This window comes from Piliocolobus tephrosceles, chromosome 3 (assembly GCF_002776525.5).
Source record: "Piliocolobus tephrosceles isolate RC106 chromosome 3, ASM277652v3, whole genome shotgun sequence".
Lineage (NCBI taxonomy): Eukaryota > Metazoa > Chordata > Mammalia > Primates > Cercopithecidae > Piliocolobus > Piliocolobus tephrosceles.
The window spans coordinates 446,166-463,124 of record NC_045436.1 but is presented as its reverse complement, the minus strand read 5'-3'; the positions used below and the strand labels follow the sequence as shown (position 1 = coordinate 463,124).

Here is a 16,959-nt window from a genome sequence, read left to right as displayed (position 1 = left end):
TTTTTTAGCCTACAGGTTTTTACCTCCTTGGTTAAATTTATTCCAACATTTTGTTTTTAATGTTATCATAAATGGGATTGTTTTCTTGATTTCTTTTTCAGCTAAGTTGTTAGTTGTGTATAGAAATGCTATTGATATTTAGAGTTGCTTCAGCGTCCTGGTGCTGCTGCACTGTGGAGCCCATGCTGTCCCTTAGCTAAGATGCCTGAGGAAACACAGACCCAAGACCAACCGACAGAGGAGGAGGAGGTTGAGACGTTTGCCTTTCAGGCAGAAATTGCTCAGTTGATGTCATTGATCATCAATACTTTCCACTTGGACAAAGAGATCTTTCTGAGCGAGTTCATTTCACATTTATCAGATGCATTGGACAAAATCTAGAATGAGAGTTTGACAGATCCCAGTAAATTAGACCCTAGGAAAGAGCTGCATATTAACCTTATACCAAACAAACAAGATCAAACACTCGCTATTGTGGATACTGGAATTGGAATGACCAAGGCTGACTTGAGCAATAACTTTGGAAATATCACAAAGTCTGGGACCAAACTGTTCATGGAAGCTTTGCAGGCTGCTGCACATATCTCTAAGATTGGCCAGTTCAGTGCTCATTTTTATTCTGCTTATTTGGTTGCTGAGAAAGTAACAATGATCACCAAACATAACGAGGATGAGCAGTATGGCTGGGAGTCCTCAGCAGGGGGATCATTCACAGTGAGGACAGACACAGATGAACCTATGGGTCATGGAACAAAGGTTATCCTACAGCTAAGAGAAGACCAAACTGAGTACTTGGAGGAACAAAGAATAAAGGAGATTGTGAAGAAACATTCTCAGTTTATTGAATATCCCATCACTCTTTTTGTGGAGAAAAAACATGATAAAGAAGTCAGCGACAATGAGGCTGAAGAAAAGGAAGATAAAGGAGAAGAAAAAGGAAAAGAAGAGAAAGAGTCCAAAGACAAACCTGAAATTGAAGATGTTGGTTCTGATGAAGGAGAAGAAGAAAAGAAGATGGTGACAAGAAGAAGAAAAAGATTAAGGAAAAGTACATCGATCAAGAAGAACTCAACAAAACAAAGTCTATCTGGATCAGATATCCTGACGACATTACTAATCAGGAATACAGAGAATTCTACAAGAGCTTGACCAATGACTGGGAAGATTACTTGGCAGTGAAGCATTTTTCAGTTGAAGAACAGTGGGAATTCAGAGCCCTTCTATTTGTCCCACAACGTGCTCCTTTTGAGCTGTGGGAAACTGAAAGGAAAAAGAACATCAATTTGTATGCATGCAGAGTTCTCATCATGGATAACTGTGAGGAGCTAATCCCTGAAAAATCTGAACTTCATCAGAGGGGTGGTAGACTCGGAGGATCTCCTTCTAAATATTTCCTGTGAGATGTTGCAATGAAGCAAAAATTTGAAAGTTATCAGGAAGAATTTGGTCAAAAAATGCTTAGCACTCTTTACTGAACTGGCAGACGATAAAGAGAGCTACAGGAAGTTCAATGAGCAGTTATCTAAAAACATAAAGCTTGGAATACACAGAGACTCTCAAAATCAGAAGAAGTTTTCAGAGCTGCTAAGATACTACACATCTGCCTCTGGTGATGAGATGGTTTCTCTCCAGGACTACTGCACCGGAATGAAGGAATGAAGGAAATGAAGAATGAAGGAAAACCAGAACCATATCTATTGTATCACAGGTGAGACCAAGGACCACATAGCTAATTCAGCCTTTGTGGAACGTCTTTGTAAACATGGTTTGGAAGTGATCTATATGATCGAGACAAATGATGAGTACTGTGTCCAGCAACTGAAGGAATTTGAGGGCAAGGCTTTAGTGTCAGTCACCAAAGAGGGCTTGGAACTTCCAGAGGATGAAGAAGAGAAAAAGAAACAGGAAGAGGTAAAAAACAAACAAACAAACAAACAAAAACACACAAAGTTTGAGAACCTCTGCAAAATCAGGAAAGACATATTGGAGAAAAGATTTGAAAAGGTGATTGTGTCAAAGTTATTGGTGACGTCTCCATGTTGTATTGTCGCAAGCACATATGGCTGGACAGCAAACATGGAGAGAATCATGAAAGCTCAAACCCTAAGAGACAACTCAACAATGGGTTACATGGCAGCAAAGAAACACCTGGAGATAAACCTCAACCATTCCTTTATTGAGACCTTAAGACAAAAGGCAGAGGCTGATAAGAACAACAAGTCTGTGAAGGATCTGGTCATCTTGCTTTATGAAACTGCGCTCTTGTCTTCTGACTTCAGTCTGGAAGATCCCCAGACACACACTAACAGGATCTACAAGAAGAACAAACTTGGTCTGGTATTGATGAAGATGACCCTACTGCTGATGACACCAGTGCAGCTGCAACTGAAGAAATGCCGCCCCTCGAAGGAGATGATGACACAGCACGCATGGAAAAGCAGAACAACCTCCGGCTGATGGATGACTTCCCTGTTCAGTACTCTACAGTTCCTCTGAGAATATACTTTCAAGGATGTTTTTCTTTATTTTTGTTAACATTAAATAGTCCATATGGCATGATAAAAATTACTTTAAGGGAAATATAAGATTTCTGTCTACTTCTAAGTGATGCTGTGATACCTTAGGCACTAAAGCAGAGCTAGCAATGCTTTCTTAGTTTCACATTGGCTTATTTTAACAGATGTGTTGTAAGATGTATGTAACATGATGTTAACTTTGTGGTCTAAAGTGTTTAGCTATCAAGCCAGATTCCTTAGTAGACCAAATCTTGTTATCGAAGTGTTCCTGAGCTATACCTTGATGTTTAGAGGAAAAGTGTTTGTTACATCTTGTAACATCTACTTTTTGAGCTTTTCATCCCCTGTAGTTGCCAATTCTGCATGTACTAATCCCCTAGAAACAGCTTAAACTGAAGCCACTTGATGGAAGGAACTCTCCCTGGGCCTTGTTTTCCAAAGAAAAGGATTGTTTGGAGGAGCAAAGTTATAAGCCAACCTGAGCATATCATAAAGCTGTTTAAAAATAACCCGGAGCCAGTCTCGTGGAGGGAAGTGCCTGAGTCACATTCTGCTTAAAGTTGTAACAAATACAAATGAGTCAAAAAGAAAAAAAAAAGAAATGCTACTGATATTTATATGTTAATTTTGTATTCTGCAACTTTACTGAATTCAGGTATTTGTTCTCACAGTTTTTTCTGGAATCTTTGGGGTTTTCCACTCATAGAATCATGCCATCTGCAATCAGAGATGATGTTACATCTTCCTTTTCAGTTTGGATGTGTTTTATTTCTTTTCCTCTTTTGATTGCTTTTGCTAGTGCTTCCAGTGCTATGTAGAAGGCACGTGGTGAGAGTGGGCAGCCCTCTCTTGTACAGGATTTTAGTGCAAAAGAGTTCAGTTCTTCCCTGTTGATTATGATATTAGCTGTAGGTTTCCCATAAATGGCCTTTATTATGTTGAGAAACTTTCCTTCTATAGGTAAACAATTAAGAGTTTTTATTGAGAAAGATTGCAAAATGTTGTCAACTTTGTTTATGCTTTAAAATTTTTTAACATGAGTAATTATTTAAGTAAGGGAAAAGAAGGCCTGTCAGCTTGACCAGCTGTCCGTGTTTGCCTGGCACTGTCCTGGTGTTTGCACTGAATCTCTTGTATCCTGGGGAAATTCCTAAATCCCAGGCAGCACAAGTGGTTAAACCATCACTCTACCAATTGTATTATCTTTAAATCTTTTAGGTTGCATTGGCTTTAGCTGTCTCTAATGTTAAAGGTCTTATATTTCATCTGTTCATCCACATAACAAACATCAGCTGAGTCAACCCACCAATGTGTCCACCTCCATGAGCACAGATAAGAAGAAGGCTCATCTGAGAGCTCACAATCCTCATGGGCAGAGCTGACCTTGGTGCATAACTACATCATTATCACACCACGTCAGACTGACGGAAGCCAATGTGGTCAGCATCTGTGGGGTTCTTTGTAAACATTTGTTGCTTTCAGCAATGACAGGCTGGTTGGAACCTCTTAAATTAGGTAAAAAGTTATAATAAAGGCAGTTGCAGACTAAGTCTACCACAAATTCAAACATTTAGAAGCATAAATGCCTCAACACAGTCATGCAACCTATGTATTTTTTAACATAATGATCTCCTGTGCTCTACTGTAAACACCCTGACAAGCATTTCACACAAAAGGTTATTGTAGGAAAAGCACAATCACATTCTAATGTTGGGATCCACTAACCTCTGAGTTAGATTAGGCAGAGCAATCCTGCCTAAGAGTAGGGCAAAGAGACCCAATAGCTGCAAAGAACTTGGATGCAACGTTACAGGTGTGATCCTGCTAGGTTTCCACATTACAGTGTGATCCTGCCAGGCTTCACATTCTGCTCACACAGGAATGTCAGAGTCCACGACATTTTCTCAGACAATTATACATATTGAGCACCATTTATTTTGTCAAGAAAAAAGGAGAACTATTTCTAGCGTTCTTTATGCTAATTAACAAACCTTCTGCTGTGTATCTAGATGAGACTTGACCTACTTGCCGTAGATATATCTAGAGTGTGAAGTCTTTGTTAACATAATTCAAATACAAACTAGTAATTTCTAGAATAAGAATTAAACTTAATTTACACGTGTAGAAGGCTAAGGCATTTTAAAATAAATTATCTTGCAACAAACATAGAAATAATTAGTGGTTGTTCTTTTAAAATGTAGAAAAAATCTCTCTGACAAAACAAAATACTTAGGCACTTCAAAGACTTGGCAAAGTGACCTGTGAACTAGATCTGAAGGATGAATATGAATTTGCAAACTTAAGAGACGAAAAGTGATATTTGGTGGCAGACAGAGTCCTGCGCAAGGTATCTCCATAAAAGGTCTTACTACTTCAGGAAACTTCAAGTGACTGAAAGCTCTGAGTCTCAGGAACAAGGGTTGAGAAATGTGCCTGAAATGGATATGTGAGAAGCCAAGAGGGTGGCAGGATCTGGAAGCCACAGTAAGTAGTTTGGACTTTCTGCTTAAGTATTGAGATGATAGCGGCCACTATTTTTTTTTTTTTGTTTTTTTTTTTTTTTTTTTTTTTGGCAGTACAGTGACTCATTGCTTAGGTAGCAATGAGAAGAATGGATTGAAGAGAGAAAGGCATCAGGGAAGCAAAGCAGAAGCAAGACATGACATAGACTTGGAGTCAGGCTTCAAAATGTATTCATTCATTCAAAAACCAATATCATATGACCTGAGCACCTACCAGGCACTCTACAGTAAAGCAGACCCTGGAGATACAGCACTGAGAATGCAGCCAGGCTCTCAAACTAGGCGTGGTAGCCTGCGCCTATGGCAGGATTGCCCGAGCCCAGGGGCTCCAGGCTGCACTGAGCTATGTTTGTGTCACTGCACTCCAGTCAGGGTGGCAGAGTGAGACCTGGTCTATGAATAAATAAATAATAAAAAAAAATCAGTCCTCATGGACAGGGTGAGCACATCCCAGTTTGGGAGAGTCAGTTGTTTAACATAACTTTCAAAGGATCCAAGAATATCTCAAAAATGATGCTCATCCTGCTCTTGCCTCACTCATTTCAGGAGAGGGGACAGTCACTCAGTAAACAAATGAAGCCTGTTAGCAAAGGATGTGTAATGGGGACATGGGGTCTGAAGAGAAAATGAGGTATGAATGGAGACCGGAGTGTGTGCATATGTGTGAGTGTATTTGTCTGTGTGTGAATTTTAACACGATGAACACGAGGGAGAAAGTCATGGAGCCACCTGAGGGAAGGAGTTCCCGACCTCAGAGCTGCAAGCATAGAGCCTCTGAGAGGAAGCCTGTGAAGAACAGTGAGGAGGCCTGGGCAGCTAGAGCAGAGTGAGCGAATGGGCGTGGGACCACTATAGAAACGCAGGCTGCCTGGAAAAAAAGACGGGCTACCACCGGGCAATTTTGAGTAAAAGCAACATTGTCTTAACTAACTTTACAAAATATCTGAGTTTTGTGTTGACAAAAGTCATAACTACTTTAAAATAAGCAATGAATTTCTCCAAGCTATTTTATTTAGATTCAAGCTGCTGTGAGCCAGTGGGTAGTAGTTAAGATTAATAGGCAAATAACACATTTTAAACTACAGGAGTGAATTACATTTCTAGGGCTGCTAAAACCATTGCAACTTTTTAGACGCCCATGAATGTGACATTTCACTGGCACTATATTATTTTAACTTTACAATCTGCTTGCCAAAGACAGGTCATTCCTCCCGCTTTACAATGAGGAAACTGAGTCGTAGAAAGGTTAAGAGCAGTTGGCCCATATGCAGAAAACTGACCTTGGACCCCTTCCTTACACTTTAGACAAAAATTAATTCAAGATGGATTAAAGACTTAAACATAAAATTCTAATCCATAAAAACCCTAGAATAAAACCTATGGAATACCATTCAGGACACAGGCGTGGGCAAAGCCTTCATGACTAAAACACCAAAAACAATGGCAACAAAAGCCAAATTGACAAATGGGATCTAATTAAACTAAAGAGCTTCCACACAACAACAACAAAAAAACTATCATCAGAGTGAACAGGCAACCTACAGAATGGGAGAGAAGTTTTGCAATCTACCAATCTGACAAAGGTCTAATATCCAAAATCTACAAGGAATTTAAACAAATGTACAAGAAAAAAAAAAAAAAACAACCCCATCAAAAAGTGGGCAAAGTGTATGAACAGACACTTTTCAAAACAAGACATTTATGTGGCCAAAAAACATATGAGAAAAGCTCAACAACACTGATCATTAGAGAAATGTAAACCAAAACCACAATGAGAACCATTTCACACCAGTCAGAACGGTGATTATTAAAAAGTCAAGAAGCAATAGACGCTGGCGAGACTGTGGAGAAATAGGAATGCTTTTACTCCATAGAGGGGAATGTAAATTAGTTGAACCATTGTGGAAGACAGTGTGATGTGTCCTCAAGGATCTAGAACCAGAAATGCCATCTGACCCAGCCATCCCATTACTGGGAATGTACCCACAGGATTATAAGTCATTCTGCTATAAACACACATGCACATGCATGTTTATTGTAGCACTGTTCGCAATAGCAAAGACATGGAACCAACCAAAATGCCCATCAATGATAGACTGGATAAAGAAAATGTGGCACAGATACATCATGGAACACTATGCAGCCATAAAAAAGAATGAGTTTGTGTCCTTTGCAGGGACATGGATGAAGATGGAAGCCTTCATCCTCAGCAAACTGACACAGGAAGAGAAAACCAAACACCGCATGTTCTCACTCACAAGTGGGAGTTGAACAATGAGAACACATGGACCCAGGGAGGGGAGCATCACACATCAGGGTCTTTCAGGGGGTGGGAGGTGAGGGGAGGGAGAGCATTAGGACAAACAGCTAAGGTATGTGGGGCTTAAAACCTAGATGACGGGTTGATAAGTGTAGCAAACCACATGGTACATGTATACTTACATAACAAACGTAACAAACCTACACGTTCTGCTCTTATATCCTGGAAATTAAAGTCAAATTTAAAAAAAAAAAGAAAACAAGTTCAGGTTCAGACAAATAAACAGAGAAAAAGGCAGATTTCTGAGAGCTAAGGGGAGCATGGATTGAGAATGGAGGCTATGGGACAGAATGCTTATTTGAAAGGATTGGCAGTGCAAGAAGAAAGAGAGAGGACTTTATATTATGTGCTAAGCTTAATGAATCTGGGGGAACTTTTTCAGCCCATTATTTTAATTTTAATAATAAAATCCTTTTTAAAAGCACCACTACACTATAATCTGAGTTAAGCTTCACTGTCGGTCAAATCCTGTCTGGTCCCCTGTGTGCATGGCATTATACAGGACTCTGGTCTTAAAACACCAAAGAAAAACTACGTAAGTATTGGCCCTGTCCAGCCCATTCCTATCTGTGTTATTACAGGATTGAATTGTAATTTGAATTTATAAAACTAATATTGTTTTCATACTTTAATACATTTATTACTTAAAATAAAATTATATTTCTATTTAAAAAAACAGTTGGCCCTTGAATAAGATGAGTTTAAACTATGTGGGTCAACTTTTTTCAGTGAAACATGGATCAAAAAATGCAATATTCAGGGCATGTGAAACCCACATGTAAGGAGGGCAAGCTGTTAATTTCTGTGGGCTCTGTAGGGCTGACCCAGTGCTGGAACCAGTCCCCCAGGTGTACTGAGGGACAGCTGTAAATTGAAGACACACAGATAATAAAAGGCAGAGTGTAGACTTAAAACCTGGTTTTCTAGCTAATACAGTCCACGCTTTTATACTGCCTAAAGCTGGCTATTATGAAACAATAATAATGTTAATTATTACAGTAATAATCCCACATAGTAACAAAATACAGTAATAATAAATTTGTTTTTTCCTTCTTAATTGGGACAATTTTATTTTACAAACGAAGATCACCAGCACTTTCTTATTTCTAGCAGTGTTCAAGTACAAATATTTCCAAATAGTGTAGAATGATTAGTACAATACTAGTAACCCTACAGTGTAAGATTTTTTGACTTTACAATGGTGCATAGGTGATGCGCATTCAATAGACACCGCATTTTGAACTGTGCTCTTTGCCTGGGCTAGCAGCATGTGGCAGGAAGACCCTCATGAGGCAGATCAGGGGCGGCCAGCCCCAGCTTCCAGGAAGCCGGGCGATCCAGGGGCATCAACCAACACTGCACCCCACAGTTCATGAATGACATGAGGTATGCAATACTCATGAGATAATTCTGCCAATCATAGGCCAGTGTAAGTGTTCTGGGCATATTTAAGGTGGGCGAGACCTGTGATGTTCGGTGGGTGAGGTATATTAAGTATAGTTTCCACTTATGATGTCAGGATGTAACCCTATCGTTATGTCAAGGAGGAGCATCTGTACTAGAACTACTACTAGTGAACTACTACTAGTAAACTACTAGCAAAACGTGAGAGTTGTGTTTGCTGCTTTGGAAGCCGTTCCTTCTTAGCAAGTGGCAGCCTCGTGAAAGCTAATGTGGATAATTTGGGGAAGATGCAGCTGTTCAGCCTCCCGCAGCTCAGCCATCTTCCTATCACTGGGGGAGGAGATCTGTGCTGGCAAAACCCGGATCACATTTGTGGTTATTTGCCACTCACTAAATCAGACTTGGAAATAAGATCGTTTGTCACCAGAAGACTTTCAATTATCTTCCTCAGGCTGGACTCTGTCCTTGCAAAACTGAATGAATCATCCACGTTTCGTTTTCTCACCATGGCGCAGGTGATCTCATCCACTCTAAAAAAGAAGCCGTCTTTGCTTTGTAGGTTCTGGATATCAGCCCTTTGTCAGATGAGTAGATTGCAAAATTTTTCTCCCATTCTATAGGTTGCCTGTTCACTCTGATGGTAGTTTCCTTTGCTGTGCAGAAGCTCTTCAGTTTAATTAGATCCCATTTGTCTATTTTCGATTTTGTTGCCGTTGCTTTTGGTGTTTTAGTCATGAAGTCCTTGCCCATGCCTATGTCCTGAATGATATTGCCTAGGTTTTCTTCTAGGGTTTTTATGGTTTTAGGTCTAACATTTAAGTCTCTAATCCATCTTGAATTAATTTTCTATAAGGTGTAAGGAAGGGATCCAGTTTCAGCTTTCTACTTATAGCTAGCCAGTTTTACCAGCACCGTTTATTAAATAGGGAATCCTTTCCCCATTTCTTGTTTTTGTCAGGGTTGTCACTCATAGGTGGGAACTGAACAATGGGAACACCTGGACACAGAAGGGGATCATCACACACCGGGGCCTGTCCTGGGGTGAGGGGAGGCGGGAGGGACAGCACGAGGAGATATACCTAATGTAAATGACGAGTTAATGGGTGCAGCACACCAACATGGCACATGTATACATATGTAACAAACCTGCACATTGGGCACATGTGCCCTAGAACTTAAAGTATAATAAAAAATAAATAAATTTTTAAAAAATGAGAAAAAAAAAAAGAAGCCCTCACTTCTTTGAAACTACAGACCCCTTGAGTTTGCAGAATGTGCCGCCTTCTCACTGCCAGGCAGGGCAGTGCTTTTCAGAATCTGAAGTCACTTCACTGCTTCCAGTTTGTCTCAGTGGTGGAGCATTCTGGGAAGATGTTCACAGGGGATGGGAGGCAGGTGGAGGGGATCAAACATACTCAAAACACGACCCATGGCTTCCTTCAAGGCTGTGGCTTGAGGTACGCTTTTAGGAAAGTGAGAACAGAAACCAGAGTCGCTGCACAATGGGTTCCAAATACTCTAATATCTTTCACGTTACTCAAGCTGCCAATCAACTCACATCTTAGAACGTCATTTGAAAAACAGAAATCCCAGTGTTTGGAAGCCAAAGACATTGGCTTCCAAATAATTTAACATGAGAAATATACTCACGTAGCTTTAGAACTAGAAAGACCATGAGAGGCTCTCAACTGATACCCACTGTGGTACCAATGAGAAATCTAAGAACATTTAAATGAAGCTTGTTTATACTAAAGGGTTTTTGTTGTGGTTGTTTTCAATTGCATGTTTGCGTGTCCTAATTTACTTATAAATTATTATGTCTTTGTTTCTATAATGAGTAAAATGGAATGTTTATATTAAAATTTAAGGTAAACTGAGTACTGGGATTCCCTTGAAGTCGTGTGTATAAGAAGTGATGTTTGGCTGATCCATCGTGAAAAAGCAGACTTTGGCTTGACAGCGAGACGTTGTGTACGTGCCACACACAAGCCAGGAGAAGAGTGTGAATCTGTCAACGCAAGCAGTGAGGAAAATGAACTCATCAGCAGTGGTGGGAAAAAGCAGTCACTGACCCAAAAAAGCAGGGAGAACTCTGTCAAAAACAAATCAGGTACCAGCCTTAAGTTCAGTGTTGCTAAAACTCTCTTGCCACATTTCTGGTTGATGTTTTTGTGTCTCAAAAAAGAGTTACCTTTGGTGTAGTGTCTTTTCTCCTGGGAACAATGCTTTGCATTCACAAAAGTACCTCTTTCAAAACCTCTACATTACAAATATCTTCTTATTAATCTTGTGTGTTGTATAGGTAGCTCCTGCCTCCTTGCTGGGTCCAAAATGAGATATATATATATATCTTTTTTTATGATGAATAAAATATATATATATTTTTTTTTTTTTTTGAGATGGAGTCTTACTGTCTCACCCAGGCTGGAGGGAAGTGGCGCGATCTCAGCATAATGTCCTCAAAGTTCACCCGTGCTATGGTATATATTACAATTTTCTTCCTTCTTAGGTTGAATACTATTTCAGTGCATGAGTATACCACGTTTTCTTTATCCAATCATTCACTGATGGCCACTTGAATTGTTTCCACCTTGTGGTTATTGTGAATAATTCTGCTCTGAACACAAATGTGCAAATATCTCTTCCACATCCTGCTTTCATTTCTCTGGGGTATATATCCAGAAGTGAAATTTCTGCATCATATGGTAATTCCAGTTTTAATTTTTCAAGGAATCATCATCATGTTTCCATAGCCGTTGAGCCATTTTCAGTTCCCACCAGCAGCATACAAGGATTTCAGTTTTTCCATTTCTCCCCCGCACCCGTTAGTTTCGGGTTTTTGGTTTTGTTTTTGGTAGTAGTTATTCTAACAGGTAGGATAAAATGTCGTGTGTTATTTTTGTGGTCTGTCTGTTGTCTGACACTGTCTTCCTTCTGGAGAGAAGAACGCCTTTGCCACTGAACTCACTCATCTTTATGTCACTACTGTCTAATTACATGCCTGGAACACAGTATGTCCTCAAAAGCAGCTGCTCAAAGAATAAATGTTGCTACGGGTAAAAATGGATATAAAATTGCAAAAGAGCTTTAAGCTTCTTCAGCAAAGGAAAGGCAGGTGACCCACCAAATTGTTTTCTCCAGCCGGCCAAAGTGTAGAGAATCACGGCTGGGAGTTTCAGGGGGCAGCCGTGAAAAGAGGAGCAGGCGGACCAGCCCCCATGGCCCTTTCGAGGAAAAATGAAGGGTGGGAATACAACCGGGAGCTGACCCAGGACCAAGGGAGAGCCTTGAGGTTTTTCTTAGAGGAAAACCCTACCTGCCATAACCCTCAGTCCCTAAGTTCCAGGCCTCTCCATCTCCACTCACCTGGGCACACTTCAGGATCTCCCCGCTCTAGCCATGGGTGCCATTGGGTATGTAGCATGGGGCTGCTTCTGTGTTCTGGACACCCAACGTCAGAACACAACTGCACAATTCCCTTTAATTAGGCTTTTGTTATCCAAACAATCTTGGAAAATAGCCCACTGGCAAATTGGAGAATGCCATCATCCTTATCACAGTTTTATTTATCACAACGCCAATATTCATAAAAAGATAAATAATGTTGCAAGATCAAAGAGTATATCCCTAAGCTCCTGGCTCCACTCTACTATGGAGGCTGCCCTTGTGACCTTTATCAGCAACTTAAGGAGATATTTTGCATATTTCATTGTCAAGGTGTAAATATATTCCTTTTCTGCAGCTCAATTTTTCTAAGGAAGCCTAGTTCCTCACTTTATATTTCTTCTCTCATTATCTCCTGGAGTATGGGCAGGTCTGGAACTTCCTATTACTTCATGTTGTTCACTTTTAAGCCACAGGCCTTTCTATTCAGTATACTCTTTAAGTAATTACAAGTCCCTTTTATAATAAACTCTTCCCAACTTGTTACCAGTCTACATTTTTATTTTTGTTTGGTTCTGCTTTTAAATTGTTTCAGCAATGCTAATAATAAGAAAAAGATAAGGTCAGCTGGCTTTTCTTCCTCACTCATAGCAGCTCAGAAAATGAATTGCAGCATTCTCCCTTCCTATTTGTGCAGGTAATGATGTATTCATTGTGGCAAAGTCTTCACAGATAATAAAAATTACATGATTTGCAGATGTGCTAATTATCTCATCCTGATCAAGAAAAAAATTCTGAATTGGCTGCCAACTAAGCAGTTTAATTTACACCCATATTTGATGCTGGCATGAAGCCTGAGCTATTTTATGTTACTTTATTTTTCTTTGGCTAGGAAATTAAGATATTCTGGAAAACTGTTATTAAGAAACGCTTAAAACAGCCTATATGTAAGATTGACTGTGGAAGGTCACCCCTAGTGAAGTTACAATGCAGATGTAAATGCAGAGAGATGGCGAGAAAATCAAAAGACAAACAGGATGAATGGTTTGCTGTATTCAACTTGAGTAATGGGAACTAACTGAATCTATTTTGGACGTGCAGAGATAACTCTCTTATTAAATGACTATTTGCACCAAGAAAGGAGCAAACTATTTGTTTTCAAGACACAAAAACTACATCATTTCTTGGCAACTGAAAGAGGCCAACATTTTCATGGTGTTCCATTCATTTCTTTCTTTATACTTTTACAGCATTAAGACCAGTATTGTTAGCAATTGCAGACTAGTTTTACTAGATTCAGTTACTTTTGAACACAGTTTTTTGTAATTTTCTGACAGAATATTTAGTTATGAAATGTGGCATAAGACTATATTCTTGAAGAAAAAAACCTTGGTCTTTAATCTTAATTGACGTATTTCAACCTGAAGACAATCACTGGATAGGATTTATATGTAAAAAATAACACTTTCAATATCGTAAAATATTGCAACTTATAAGCCAAAATGGTTTGCTGTTAGAGAGAAGATGAAGAAGGGAAAGAGCTTGTTTTTATGTATTTTGTTAGTGGGAATCTGACTTTTCTTCAATTTCAACCTATTGATGTTTCCAACATAGAGAAAACGGGCTTTCTTTTGCTTCTAACACATAAAAGTACTAAGTCAAGTAATCCAAATTTTTCTCACCCTCTTTCTCTCCTAATCATTTGTGAAAACACATAAACTTCCACAAGTTGGTGAGGTGTATAATGTGAGGCCACTACAAGATCAAAGCATCGATGAGTCCGTCATGCCCGGTTTTTTTGGATATTAGTGCTTCTGAGTTAAAAAAGTGATAAAAGTAGGCTATGGAACTTCAACTAAAATTCAAGTCTTTCGGGTTCCAATCAAAAGTTCTTTTCACTAAAACACTCTTGCCCTATTGCCTTGGGCAAGACTTTCTACTTTTATAACTCTCTGTCTCATTTTCAAAGTTAGTGTAATATATTATCTAAACCCACTCACTGGTTTTTTTTTTTTTTTTTTTTTTTTGGCCATAAAACTCACATTTACATAAAAGTATACTGTAAAATATAAATATAAGATTTTTCCCCTTGGAAATCATAGAAATCTGAATATGCACCTGCTCCTTACACAGCTACGGGAATCAGGCTTTGCTGTTACGGGATGATAATAATAATAATAACTTGTGAAAGCCCCTGTGGGAATAAGAGAGACTCATTCCTGTGCCAGCCTAGATGTGTGCCCTTGGCTTGTGTTCTGCTCAGAAAGTCCCTGGATGGAACTTGAGCTGGTTTGTGGTCCTGGAACCAGGTGGTTGCTGCTGTGCAACAAGGAGGAGGACGTCCCTCGTAAACTGCACCTGATGCGTGGGCCACGCACCTCTCTCCATCTTCACCAGGGATTTTTGTCAATTCTAAAGTCCACAATGCCACAGGACATTCTCCATGTCCATATATGTAGTGCCCAGAAGTGGAAGGGGCGTGACACCCCACGGGTGAAGTCTGACCAAGGGAAGACAGTTACTAGCAGATAAATTGTGATGCTTTCCATTCTCTGGATGGGCTGTTTGGAGCAGCAGTACCTTCTGGTGCCTTCTCTAGTGACGTTCTGAGGGACACCGCTGTGACCAGCTCAGTGACACTCCCTTTGATTTGCTGGCCCTCCTTCCCTGCCTCTTTGTCCCTCACTTGTGTGTTTGAGCTGCACTCATCATCAGGCATAGCACCTCCTATTTGCCTCGAGCAGGTTTTCTAGGGAACACAGGCAGAGACAGTGCCAAACTGGAATAAGTAAAAGATCAGTGATGGACTAAAGGCCCAGTTTAAAATGGAAATTGTAAATGGATATTCAGTCAGTCAGCGAAACGACGTGATTTTCCTCCAGCACTGTAGGAACCGCAGAGGAGAAAACAGGGAGTTGAGCTCATTTACTCATTTAACAAACCGGGGGTCCCTGTGTGACCATCACCAGCGTAGTCACCAGGGACTCAAAGAAATAAAAAACAACCTTCAGTTCCCATCAGCCCCTCTTTAGGGATTCACAGTATACACTGGAATTTCATGTCTAAATATCTCTAGAGGCGGTTGAAGTCGTATTTCTGAAGAGGATAAAGGGCAGAAAATAATACGTGAGAAGACGAGGAAAAAGCTGAAGGTAGAGATGAGATAAGACAAATCACTAAGAAGGGGAAACAAGCAGCGTCGTTCAGAGAAAGGATGTCAGACGCGTTTCTGAGATTAGGCTACTCTGCTGACAGCAATGCCCAGAGCATCAGCATAAGGGCAAGTGGCACTAACAGGGCAGAGATGGAGATTATCTAAGCAGAGAAATTCTCAGAGCAATATACTCACTGTGGGGGATGACTCATTACCACAAACTGAAACCTGTACAGAGTAATACCAAGGCTACGGGCCACTGGAGTATGGGCCACCCGAGTATGGAACACCCGAGTATGGGACACCCGAGTATGGGACACCTGAGTATGGACCATCCGAGTATGGGACACCTGAGTATGGGACACCTGAGTATGGGCCACCTGAGTATGGGACACCTGAGTATGGGCCACCTGAGTATGGACCACCTGAGTATGGGACACCCGAGTATAGGACACTGGAGTATGGGACACCTGAGTATGGAACACTCGAGTTTGGGACACATGAGTATGGGACACCTGAGTATGGACCACCTGAGTGTTTGCTCTTCCCTCAATGCAGCTGAGCTGGGAACAGCCTGCAACCGAGAAGAGAGAGCACCAAGTCCACCAACTGCTCAATTAAAATGGGCTGTGCCAGCCTGGTAATGGGTGGGACGAGATTTTTACAGACCTGGTGAGAAGCGACACCAATAGGAAAAATAGCACGTAGGGATGAGGGAAAGTTGGAAGAAGTGATTAGGAAACAAGACTGAAGATTCAGTTCTGCGTAGTAAGTGCAGCTCTGCAATGGCGGGTGGGGAGGTGAATCAGAGCCCGGTGGCCGCAGAGCAGCAGCACAGGGCACTGCGTGTGCAGGTGAGGGAGGTGCAGGCCAGGCAGGCGCAGGCAGGAATGGCTGCTCTGTGAATATCAGGGCGGCCTTTCCCATGCTCTGGCTAAAGGACATGCAGGACCACGCAAAGCTAGTGTCACTGCTTTATCTAATTGTCCATTTGCTTCTGTAAACAATGCCAAACCCCTCAAACCCAGAGATATCTTATCTTACTAAGAGAACAGGAGCCCTCCTGGATAGCGGTGCTGGGCTCCTGATGTTCTGGCCACAGAACCCTGCTCTGCCCCTTCTCAGCCTCCTGGCATCAGGAGGGTTGTGAAGCCTGGAAGCTGCACCCACCAGCACCCCTGGCTAGCAGAGCCCCCACGAGAAGCCCTTGTGAAGGATTTGGAATGAGAAGAGAGGTGAAGCCACCTCTGGGTGTGGCAGGTGAACAGGCAGGCAAATGGCAAATGTGGGCTCTCTGTGGTGGCTCCCGAATGCTCCGACATCATCTTCTTAAGTACTGAAGAAAAATCTGATCATCAGTGTCAGTTTTGTGGATCTGTGACCCTTTGATCTCTAAAAGCTTGGTGTGCAGCTAAGAGTTCACGCCGCTTGCCCTGGCCTTCTCTTTCCCAGCACTTCACAAGGATCTTTGAGATGTTTGAAGGCATTTAATTCCCTGTATTAAATACCGTCCTGCTTAAAAACCAAGAGTGAAAGCTGTTTCAGGACTTAACTCTTGCTGATACACCTTTTTTTTCTCTCTACTACCCATGTTAACTGGAAACTGATTAGTGAACTATCTTTTAGTTCACTAGTAGGTTTTTGAAATGCTTTTTTCAT

General features: G+C 40.9%; 1 pseudogene; it reads left to right on the top strand.

Moving 5' to 3' along the window:
- Positions 1–201: 201 nt before the first annotated feature.
- Positions 202–15,862, top strand: LOC111528077 (annotated as a pseudogene).
- Positions 15,863–16,959: the final 1,097 nt, after the last annotated feature.